Here is an 11,914-nt window from a genome sequence, read left to right on the forward strand (position 1 = left end):
AGGATATACTTAGACAGCATAGAGGGAAGTCCAAACCATATAGCATTCCAACATACCTTAATGCTAATAGGATACCCCTCACGGTGCAAAAGCCTGCTAAAAGATATCCATGATTATGACAATATACTATCCTATAAAAAGTCTCCCTGACCACAAAATGATGACCAAAGGTAGGCAGCATCATTGATCTTTTTTTTTTTTTTTTTTTTTTTAAGACAGGGTCTCATCTCTCACTCAGACTGTAATGTAGTGGCACAAACACAGCTCACTGCAACCTCCAACTCCCAGGCTCAAGCCATCGTCCTGACTGAGCTTCCCAAGTAGCTGGGACTACAGGCATGTGCCACCACACCCAGTTAATTTTTAATTATTTTTTGTAGAGACAGGGTCTCACTATGTTCCCCAGGCTGGCCTCAAACTCCCAGGCTCCAGCAAGCCTCCGCCTTGGCCTCCCAAAGTGATGGGATTACAGGCGTGAGTCACCACACCCTGCCCTTGATCACTCTTATGCCATGAACCTGATTTCATGTTTTTTCACAGTCCTCTATGTTACTTGAGCTTATACTATGTGTTGTTGCTTGCATTATTGTCCCAATTCTTCACTCCAACCTGTATCTATACCCTTCGACCCTTGGCCTTGGGTTTGGCCATGTGACTTGTGTGACCAATGAAATGAAACAGAAGTGATGGGGTGTCAGTTATAAGCCCAGGTCCCAAGAGACCCAACATGTTTCAGTTCGCTCTAGCTAGGACCTCTAGCAATGCCATTAAAAGAGCACTCATGTGCTAGCTCACTGGTCTAGGAGGAGAGATGAGCCCCACTATGGTCCCACAGATGCTTGAGCAGGCCCAGCAGAGCCCCACCCAGATCAGCTGATCCACAGCTATGTGAGCTAAAAGTAAATAATTGCTCTAAATCGAGAGGTGGTTTGCTTTATAGCAATAGCTAACCAGTAATTGCATTGGTTGGCTTGCTGTCTGTACCTTCCTCTGGAATATAGGCTCCATTTCTGTCTTTTTGCTTCTGTCTGCTCAGCTTCTAGAACAGGATCTGGAGCATGACAGGTGCTTAAAAGACTTGTGTTGAGAGGGTGAATTAAACGGCTTCTGTGTTGAAAAATGTGTGATGCTGGGATGCCCGTCACATTTAGCTTACTAAAATGCAAGATCTTCTCACAATAGTCTAGACCAGGTCTAGACATAGTAAAGAACATTCCACAGAGGATAGTGTGAGCAAGTGTGTACTTGGAGGGATTTTGAGGAGGACACTTAGGGTGTGACATCCCTCTGAATCTTCTCAGTGCATGAAGTGTCCACACATCTAAGAATAAAACACAAAAGACTCCTTTGTATTTTTAGGTTCTGCCCTAATATAGTGTCCTCTGTGAATACGTTTAACACAACCACAACTCCCACACTAGCAGTAGAGATGACACCATGAGTGACTTCTATGTGATCTCGGTTAAATTGGCCTAACTGTCCTTAGGACTTCAGTCCCTCCTTACCAGTAAAATTGGGCATTCAGACACCAATTTTATCCTGTGAACAAGAAGCAGTTAAAACCCCCCTCTAGGTGTCTCCCTTATCCAAAATTAGGGGCTGGGGTTATTTCTACCCAGAGAATCATCTCAGCATCGACTCAGTAGAGCAGTGTAGCCCCCAGACCAGCAGCAGCAGCATCGCCTAGGAACTTGTTAGAAATAAAAATTCTCAGGTAGGTCAGGCCCCTAGATCTACTGATTTGAAAATTCCAGGGTGGGGTCCAGCATTCTGTATTTCACAAGCCCTTGGAATGCATACTTCTGGAACCGCTACTCTAGAGAATTCTCCACTACTCACTTATGAATATTCATTTATTCATTCAAAAATATTCATAAAGTGCCTATTGCATATTAGCCACTGAGCTAAGCAGCAGGGAAAGAAATGATAAGGCACAGCTCGTGTGCTTAAGGAAATATGACTCAGAGAGAGAAAGACACAATTCTGATACAATGTGCTACAGGAGGTGCTGAGAGAGAGCCAAGGTAGCCAGACCTAGCGGGGATCAGAGGAGGCAAGAAGTCCACTGTGGTTGGTTTCCTTTGTGTGTCAAAAACCCTCATGGATCTCCGCTTGGCAGAAGTTGTTCGTTTTTATCTATTGAGAAGAAACTAAATAACAGCCAAAGGAAGCTCATAATTCAACACATCCTTTTAACTGAAGTTTATTCTTTACAATCTCATCTAGGTAAAGTTGCAAAATGGCAGTGCCTACGTGAGTGTAGTTGGTAGGAGACGATGGTGATGCTTAGTGAGCATTTAGATAAGATCTCTTACAATGATTCCCTGGCCTGATGCCCCAACATCCCACCTGTCTGGGGTCCCCAAGTGGGAAACCACTGAGCCAGAACAATGGGAAAATGGGGAAGAGGTAGCATTTGGGGAAGGCGCTGGTGACCAGAGGGATGGGCAGAAGAGAAGGCTGGGCAGTTTAGGGGTCCAGATTAGACCAGTTTAAATGTCAACCTTGGTAGATTGAACTTTATTCTACTGGCAAGGGGGAATCATTCAAACTGCTTAAACAGAAGAGGTTCAATATCTCATTTACATTTTAGGAAGATCATTCTGGCCACACTGGAAGATGGATTGAATTGAGGGCCAGAACTGAGGAAGAGAAACTTCTTGGAAGACTATCATACAGAGCATATAAAAGACAACAAAAGCAAAAAATCTTTTTCTCAGATTTCTAACCACTGAGTGGTATAGGAATATGGCATGGAGATCTCCTCAGCTGTCCCACAGTTTCTGGTTTTATGCAATAGCAGGTGAATGAAAATATACTTATTAATATGGTGAATTAGCTTGGAGCTCTAATTCTTTACCCCTCCCTGGCTCTAAGTATTGCCTCATCAAAGGAGGAGTGGCCGGGCGTGGAGGCTCACGCCTGTAATCCTAGCACTCTGGGAGGGTGAGGTGGGAGAATCACTCTAGGTCAGGAGTTCGAGACCAGCCTGAGCAAGAGCGAGACCCCCCATCTCTATTAAAAAATAGAAAGAAATTATCTGGACAACTAAAAATATATAGAAAAAATTAGCCGGGCATGGTAGCGCATGCCTGTAGTCCCAGATACTCGGGAGGCTGAGGCAAAAGGATTGCTTGAGCCCAGGAGTTTAAGGTTGCTGTGAGCTAGGCTGATGCCATGGCATTCTAGCCAGGGCAAAAGAGCAAGACTCTGTCTCCAAAAAAAAAGGAGGCATGAACTTCCTCACCTTTGGCTCTGGGCTTGTCCATATGGCTTGGGTTGGTGAATAGAATGAGGTGGAGGTGAGAGAGTGCAGTTCAAAGCCTAGATCTTAAGAGGTCTCATGAGTTTCTGTTTGCTCTCTTATGCCTCTGCCCTCTCCATGAAATGAAAATTCCCTGGATATCCAGCTGGTCCAAGAAGGATGAGAAACGTGCGTGACGCTGAGCCACCCCAGCCCAGCCCAGATCTGCAGTGAAATGTAGACTGGTCGAGCCTAGATCAGATCAGACAAACCTCAGCAAACCCACGGATCCATTGGAATAAATGCTTACTGTCTTATGACACAGAGATTGTTGTGGTTGTTTGTTACCCAGAAATAGCTAACTGACGCATAAATGAACTACCTTCTTGGGACTATGTGTGTCTCTGGGAACAGACTAAAAGCTGAATACTTAAATCTAGCACAGATATTTACATGGGCATGGCCAACACTTAATGTCACAAATCCAAGTCCTTTTTGATTCCTCAACTCACCAAATGATCCTGTTCTTCCACGCTTCTAATCCCCTTGCAAACCCATGGTTTCCTTTTTGGACATTCACTGCAAAGCTACTGAACCTCTCTCTGGTTATTTTTCTTATGCCAGCATGACTATAAGGCCATCACTTAAGAATTACTTGGGAAAATTTATTTACAATGCAATGCAGATCAGTGAATGTTTGTAGTGGATAAATTTATTTATAATATAATCCAAATCTGTCAATGCCTATAGTAGGTAAAATTGTGCTGCTCCTATAAAAAGCAACCCACCCGGTTAATGGTTTCTGTGGTTTTTCATGAATAGACCAAGGTCAGGGCCACCATAATGAGTTGGGGAAAGTCAATCTGTGAAAGCAAGTTAAGCACAGAAAACTACATTTTAATGATCCTGAATATGTGACAGCTGTCAAAATTTAACCAAATGAGAGCCAGAAAAGGCAAATCTAAGACTCTTTTGTTTCTTAATCTATGCTTCTGTGGATTTAAAATGACTGGTGAGCAATTTCCATTAGGTTAGGGATAATGTCTATCCCTCTCTCCATTGGATATTTGTTGCCTGCACATTGCCCAGCACTGTCAAACTTTCAATAGATATGAATGAGATGCATCAATAAACAAGTGTAGGTGCATCAGAGAGGAGCAGTCTTCCTCAGCCCTGCAAGTCTGCTGTTTGCAATACTTATATTTACTACAGCAAAGCAAACTATACACCTCTAGTGTCTCAGCATCTATCTCCTAGAGCAGAGGTTCTCAAATTGCAGTCCCCTTATGTTTACGTATCCCATTCAGTCCCAACATTTCATGTGGAAAGGCTGTCTACACTGCTCCTGTTTCTACCATACAAAACTCAAAAGTGAGTATGTCTTGACTTGTTAAATTCTCTCTCAGCACATGACAGAAAGGGGAAGCTTGCCACAGCCCACGAGTTCTTGCAAAGCTCTCTCCTGCCTTCTCCAAACTCATTCCGTGCCCACTTCCATCTTGCCCTTGCACTATGCTCATCTCTCGAACCACCCAATCTTCCACCTCTTCCCTATCAGCCTCTGCACATTCTAGTCTCTCCATCTGGAATATTCTTTCCCCCACTTCTAGGTCATTCATATCTTCCCAGAATCTGTTCATACATCAGGTCTTCAGAGGAAGAGCCATGTCTCACCAGTTTACCCTCCATTAGTGTATGTCCTGTTTGTTTCCTTCATGCCAATTTTTATCATTTGTCACTATTTTATTTTTTGTTAGCTCCTTTTTATGTTTGTTCTCCTTACTAGAATATGAGTTCCATGAGGGCAACTAAATATCTATTTATTGATCATTGTACTCCACTTGTCATGGAGTGGCCTGCTTCATGACAAGCACTTAATAATCTATGTTTTAAGAAATAAATGAACAAATTATCTTCTGGCCAATGGGAGTAGATGGGCCAGGGGCTCTCCAAATGCATTAATCTTGTCAGGCATACCAAGTGGTCCAATGGCTAATGACTGCAGGACACTGCCAGGGAACCGCTGTGCAGAACGTGCCAGGAGTAAGCATGCACACTTGAAAGGTTCATGCTATTGTGAAACATAAGACCAAGGGTCCAGGGGCCCCATGGGCAAGCCAAGTGGACTACACCCTATTCTCTTTGCTGAGACCAAGCTCCTATGGGATGGGACATGCTCTAGGTGAATTGAGGACTCAGTTTTCCCAAAGTCAATCAGGAGAGACTGAGGTGAGCCAGGGCACACCTGAGCAAGACATGATAGAGTACTTTCAATACATTTTTTCTTATTTGACAAGTCAGGAATTCATCTAAAGCCTTTCCAAAGTGCCAGGTTCTTGTTCATGTAATGAATCTATTGATTCACCTTTTTGTCCCCAGGAGACTGTGAAGACAATAGAATGTCAAGAGAGAAGACAAAGAATTCTGTTTGCCTATCATGGAGCCTAAGGGTAAAGAGACAGGTCTCAGCATATTCCCAGAAGATGCTCATGGCCCAGTTATTATTCTCTGGGAAGTAAATGGTCATGTATTCCAGGACTTAGCTATTATACTTTATTGCTCTCAGCTAACATGTCTCACATGCCCATAAATTGTCCCTCTTTTAACAAAGAAAGGACAACTAATATAGGACAACTATTTATTCATTTCTTCATTCATTCATTCAGCAATTGTTTTAATAACAAGAAGCAAAATATAGTAATTCAAAAGAAAGAAGTATATTATTGGAATCAAGCTAAGTAATTGGTTTTTAGGTTGCCAATCTCCCCCAACTCCCCAGTCTGACTTTTATATTGCTGCCATGGAAATTTTTAATTCAACCAATAGGCACCAAGTATCAACTATGATATTCAGCTATTTTACTCAGCAGTTAATAACAGCAACTTGGTTTCTGGCCTTCATTGTATCAGTGTCTCCTAATTGCCTTTAAGTTAAAGTCTTAATCCATAACTTGGTGGCATTCAATGCCATGCATAAAGAGTCTACACAGCTGTTCTTCTTTATCTCCCCCAACAAAGCTCAAGTACCAACCACACAGAACATTCCTCCATTCACCCCACATCATGTGAGGCTATTTCATCTTCCTTAGGACCTTTGCACATGCTGCTTCCTTCAAATTCTCCCTATAATCTTTCTCCTACGCAGACAGGTTGGCAGGCCACATCACTGAGGACCACCTCGAATGCCACCTCCTCTAGGAAGTTGCCCCTGATCCAACTAGGCAGGGTTGAATGAACTGGAACATGCTATTATTCATTTACTAGAGTCCCTTACCGCACCAAGAGCTGCCTGAGGTGAGGAACCAAGTCTGATTCTCGCCTACATTCTCAATAAGCCCAGTGCCAAGCACACATAGGACTTCAAGATCATATCTATGCATTAATAAATGCATGCATGAAAAATAATCATGAGAACTGTGCCGCTTTTCCAAGTGCTTTACACTCATGTTTTTCTCATTAAATCCTAACTAGCTCCATGTGAAATATGAGTATCTCTTTTCACTGATGACCAGTGCTAGGCAAAGCTGCCCTGGGGTGAAGGAAGCCAGGGCATGGAGAAGAAAGCTTTGAGCTGAGTCAGGGCACCTGGATGCCAGGCCTATCTCTGAGGCCCATTTGTGCTGCAATGGAGAACAGATCACTGTTCTTAAAGCCTTGGTTTCCTTTCTTGCTAGGAGTCAAACAGCTTAGTTTTAAATTCCGCACCGTCACTTACTAGAGCCAAACTTAGGTGAGTCACTTAACTCATCACTGTTGAGCATGCGCTATCTGCCAAGCGCTGCAGCACGTGGTGGGAATAAGTACAGAAATAATGACTAATATTAATTGAGAGTTAGTTATTTTATCTTAAAATTTACTATTTTTAGTATTTATTTAAAATATTGTCATATTTAATTATAATTATAATTAATTTACAGCTAACATTCATTGATAATGAACCAGCCACTGTTCTAAGCACTTTTTCCATGTCAGATTGTTTAATATTTATGACAATCTTAAGAAGCCTATTCTATCACTATCTCTGCTTTAAAATTAGTAAACTGAGCAGCTAGCGGAGAAGGGGCTTGAGCCCAGACCCCTCAGCCCTAGAACACAAACTCTTGACCAGCTTGCTGTACTGCCTCTCTTTGTATATGTCAGTAACAAAGACAAACAGACCATGCCCCTAGCTTTGTAGAACTGCTAACTCCTCTCTGAGTCTCAGCTGCTCCTTAAATAAGGGCTGGTGATAGTTTCTATGTCACAGATTGTTATACACATTGGATGACTTGGTTCATGTAAAACATATATTAACCTGCATTATGAAGAGGTTGCACTAGCTATTCCACAGATCCCTTCACATCCTCATGTTTGATGGAATCAGCCAGAACTCAAGAACCTGTGTCCCCCAGATACTTAAGAAGTTAATATCTTAGGAGAAGAGAATGGTCACCAAGGATGTGGAATCAGCCCCTGAGTGGCAGAACTGGGCAGCTGCACAGTTTATTGGACTGTCCTACTGGACCTGAAGTTTCTAAATATTTCAGTTACAGCCAATTCTGTTGAATCTACGGTGGGGTGTATATGACTAGTGGTAACCTGTCCCAGGATGGTAAAATTCTAGCTGATTCTAGGGAGCCACTACCAGGGAGTTATGGGCCCAGGGCCTGGCCACATGGTTTTCCTGCCCTCAAGATGGAGAGAATCAAAGATCCAGGTTTATAGTCTTGGTTGGATCCCTAGTCTCTCAGTCACATCAATCATAGATTCCTCACCATGGTCAGGAAGCCTTGGTTAACATTCAGGTATCATGAAGGAGGGGGTGCACCATAGAGCAATGATCTCACTAATAGGTAACATAACTGGGCATTTACTGTGTGCCAGGCAGGGACAAGGCATCTTACAGACATCATGCTCCTCCATACTCAGAAAGTGGGTGTTATTCTAACATCAATATCATCATGCAACACTGTTTCCACACCCACAATGTCTGAAAGGGCAGCCCGTGATCACTCAGACCTGATCAAATACACAATTAAAGTATACAGGATAACAATTCACTAATTCTCTCATTTATTCCAGCAGTCCCCAACCTTTTTGGCACCAGGGACCATTTTCATGGAAGACAATTTTTACACAGCCTGGGGCAGGGGCAGGGAGGAGGGATTGTTTTGGGATGATTCAAGCGCATTACATTTATTGTGTACTTTATTTCTATTATTAGTACATTGTAATATATAATGAAATACTTACACAACTCACCATAAGTTGGGAACCCCTGAATTTTATTCATTCATTTAATTAATTTGAAAAAAAATTATTGACTGTGTCTAAGCACTGTTCCAGAACATAGAGCAGTGAACACATTAGTGAACAAAACACACAAATATCCCAGACTTCAAGGAACTGACATTCTAGTTGGGTGGGGAAGTGTCAGTAAACAACGTAAGAAAAGTGTAAGAGAAGATAAAACAGTGGCAAGTGCTCGGGTGAAACGCAGGCAGGAACGAAGGGGAGGGCACACAGGAAGAGAGTTAGAATTCCATAATTCCTAAGATTTATTCTGTGACTACTCTGTGGTGAGTGTCATTGAAGCATTTTGCATGTATCAACTCATTGAATCCTTCTGGCCATCCAACAAGGTAAGTCCTATTATTAGGCTCACTTGGTAGATGAGACAACAAGGCACAGAGAGCTCTGATGTCTTGCCTGAGGTCACACAGCTAGCAAGGGGCATAGCCAGGACTCGACCCCAAGCAGTCTGGTTCCTGAGGTTACACCTTAAGCCAACAAACTTCGTAGGAGCCTTGGCACAGGATGGCTTAGTTGGGGTTTATTTGGGCTAAATGGCTTCCCTGGGATGGTGTTTCCCTTCTTCCTCTCAGCCTTCTACCTCCATCCAGTTACTCAAGGTCTACACGGCCTGCCCTCCCGGGAGCCCACACCCTGCAGAGCTGCCACACCCTTGGATCTTCGCCTCCAGAGTGGGACACCTACAAACCAACCAATGTCCTCTTGTCACTGTTGATCCCTGTGATGGGTGGGTGCTGAGCTAAAATTCTCCTCTTCACCTGGACTGAGACTAAGGGTGAATGAAGGGAGCTACAGAGACACAGAACCCTGTCTTGCCACCATCCCCATCATTCAAATGGCATCGCTAAGTGTAAGAATAACTGAAGAAGCTGAGTTAGGATTTGAATTCATGACTGTTTGACCCCAAAGTTCTTAACCAATAGCCTTTACTGTTCATTTAAAAGAGCAGCTCTGAGCCAGGCAGAAAATAGGCACCCCGTTAAAATATTGGCTTAAAGAATGAAGGGACAAATAAATTAATGAATAAAAGGCCTACCGAAATGAGAAAGAGATGCATACAGGCACAAGAACCAAATAAAACAATAAAGCAGTGTATGCTTGGAAGTTCAAGGACCAGGACAATCTGGTTGATGCCCAGCTCTGAAAACAGGACCAAAGAGTCTTCAAAAGTTTACCATATTGTCGCCTTGTTTTTCAACTGTGGTTTTGTAAGAATTTCCTGCAGGCTTTTTTGTTATTTTACAGACAAGTGGGTTTAGGGGACATAATTTGGGGAGGCACCTGTTCAAGCTGGGATCAGCCCTGGGGAGGAAGAATGTGCCCTTAGGAGTAGCAGAAACACACAGGCCGTGGGAGAGGAGATTGCGCTGCTAATCCCTCACTGTGACTTTACCAGCTTCTAATCACCTAATAGCAGGGCACGTAATTGGCAGAAAAGATTGCCCTGCCCTTTACACATGTGTCTGCAATTACTTCTCAAACTGGGGCGATAAGTGGCATGATTGGTTTCCTCGAGCAGGCTTCAGCGCCTTGGAGACAGGGGGCCTTTCTTCCGAAGCTGCGGTTGGCGCTGTGGATCACGAGCAGAACAGCCCCTGGCAAATGCACATCTTCCATCCCCAAAGAATAAATCCCCACTCCTTGCTGTGGTCTGACCTCATCTCCTACCTCTCTCCCTTGCACACGCTGCTTCACACTGTCCTCTGCACCGAATCCTCATCACCCCGGCTTGGTCCTGTTGCCGCCAGCCCTCTGCCTGCATCTCATGTGCAGCTCACATGCCACCTCCTCAGAGAAGGCCTCCAGGAACACTCTTCTTTAAAATAACTCTCTCCCACTCCCTAACCCCCAGTCACATCTCTCGTTCCTCTGTTTAACTCTCTTTATGTCACAGGCCACAGTACGATGCTATGTCTTGCCTGTATCTGTTTACTGGTTTATTGTCGGTTTCCCAACTGAGATTGGAACTCTATGGAGGAGGGACTTTGCCTTGCTCATCACTGCATCCTCAGTGACCAGAAGAGGCCTGCAACAGGGTGAAAACTCAACACATGTTAGTAAGTGAGTGGTTACAGACCCAGTCCTACTCGGACAGAGGGTGGGCCCAACCCTGCAAGCGCTCCGAGGGTGGGCCCAACCCTGCAAGCGCTCCACGTGCTGCACCATGGGATGTGTGCTAAGTACAAGGAAAGGTATTGCAATAAAAGTTGTCAGCATGAACTCTAGGGACCCATGGGTCTGGGTTTATATACTGGTTCTGTCTTCTAGAAGCTCTGTGTCCCTGGACCACTCTCTTACCAACCTAAGCCTCAGTTTCATCATCAGCAAATTAGGAATAAATATAGTAGCTCTCACTCGATTGTCACAAGCATTAAATGAGGCAATGCTTGCACAGCACATTACCCCATACCTGTGCTATAAACGATAAATAGCTGCTTAATAAATACTAATAGACACTGGTATTTCTGTTTGCGTGATGAGTAGGAACAAAGAAGGAACACATGCATTAGATGAGGACCTGCTACCTGGCTGGTATCCTGCTGGGTATTTTTACCCGTAGGAACTTATTCCTCACAGCAATTATTTTTGAAAATGTTTATTATAAATTGTATATATTTAAGGTACACAACTTGCTGGTGTGGTATATGTATACACTGTGAAATAATGATCACAATCATGACAATTACTATCTCCATCAGCTCACATAGTTACCATTTGTGTGTGTGTGTGTGTGTGTGTGTGTGTGTGTGTGTGTGTGGTGAGAACACTTAGCACCCTTTCAAGTGTACAACACAGTATTGTTAACTCTAGTCACCATGCTGTACATTAGATCTCCAGGACTTATTTATCTGGCATAACTGACTCTGTACACCTTGACCAACACCTCCCCCATGCCCTGGGAACCACCTTTCTATTCTCTGCTTCTAGTTTGACTATCTTAGATTCCACATATAAGTAAGATCATATAGTATTTGTTTATTTGTGTCTGGCTTATGCACTTAGCAATTCTGGGTATTTATCAAAGGAATTGAATTCAGTGTCTAAAAGAGGAATGTGCAATATTATGTTCTTTGCAGTATTATTCACAATAGCTAAGATCCAAAAAAAAAAAAAAAAACTAAGCGTTTCATCAAAAGATGAAAGGGTAAGGAAAATGTAGTATATACATGCAGTGGAATATTATTCAACCTTAAAAGAGAAGTAAGTCCTGCCATTTGTGACAACAGGGATGGACCTCACAGCAATCTTCTGAAACAGGCATGGCTAGTTTTCAGATGCCTGGTTTCTAGATGAGGAAACAGAGGTACCCAGGGGACAAACGGCTTGTCTAGTATCATCCAGTCTCTAAGTGGCAGATCCTGACCTCAGAGCCAGGTTC

This window comes from Lemur catta, chromosome 20, assembly GCF_020740605.2.
Source record: "Lemur catta isolate mLemCat1 chromosome 20, mLemCat1.pri, whole genome shotgun sequence".
Taxonomy (NCBI): domain Eukaryota; kingdom Metazoa; phylum Chordata; class Mammalia; order Primates; family Lemuridae; genus Lemur; species Lemur catta.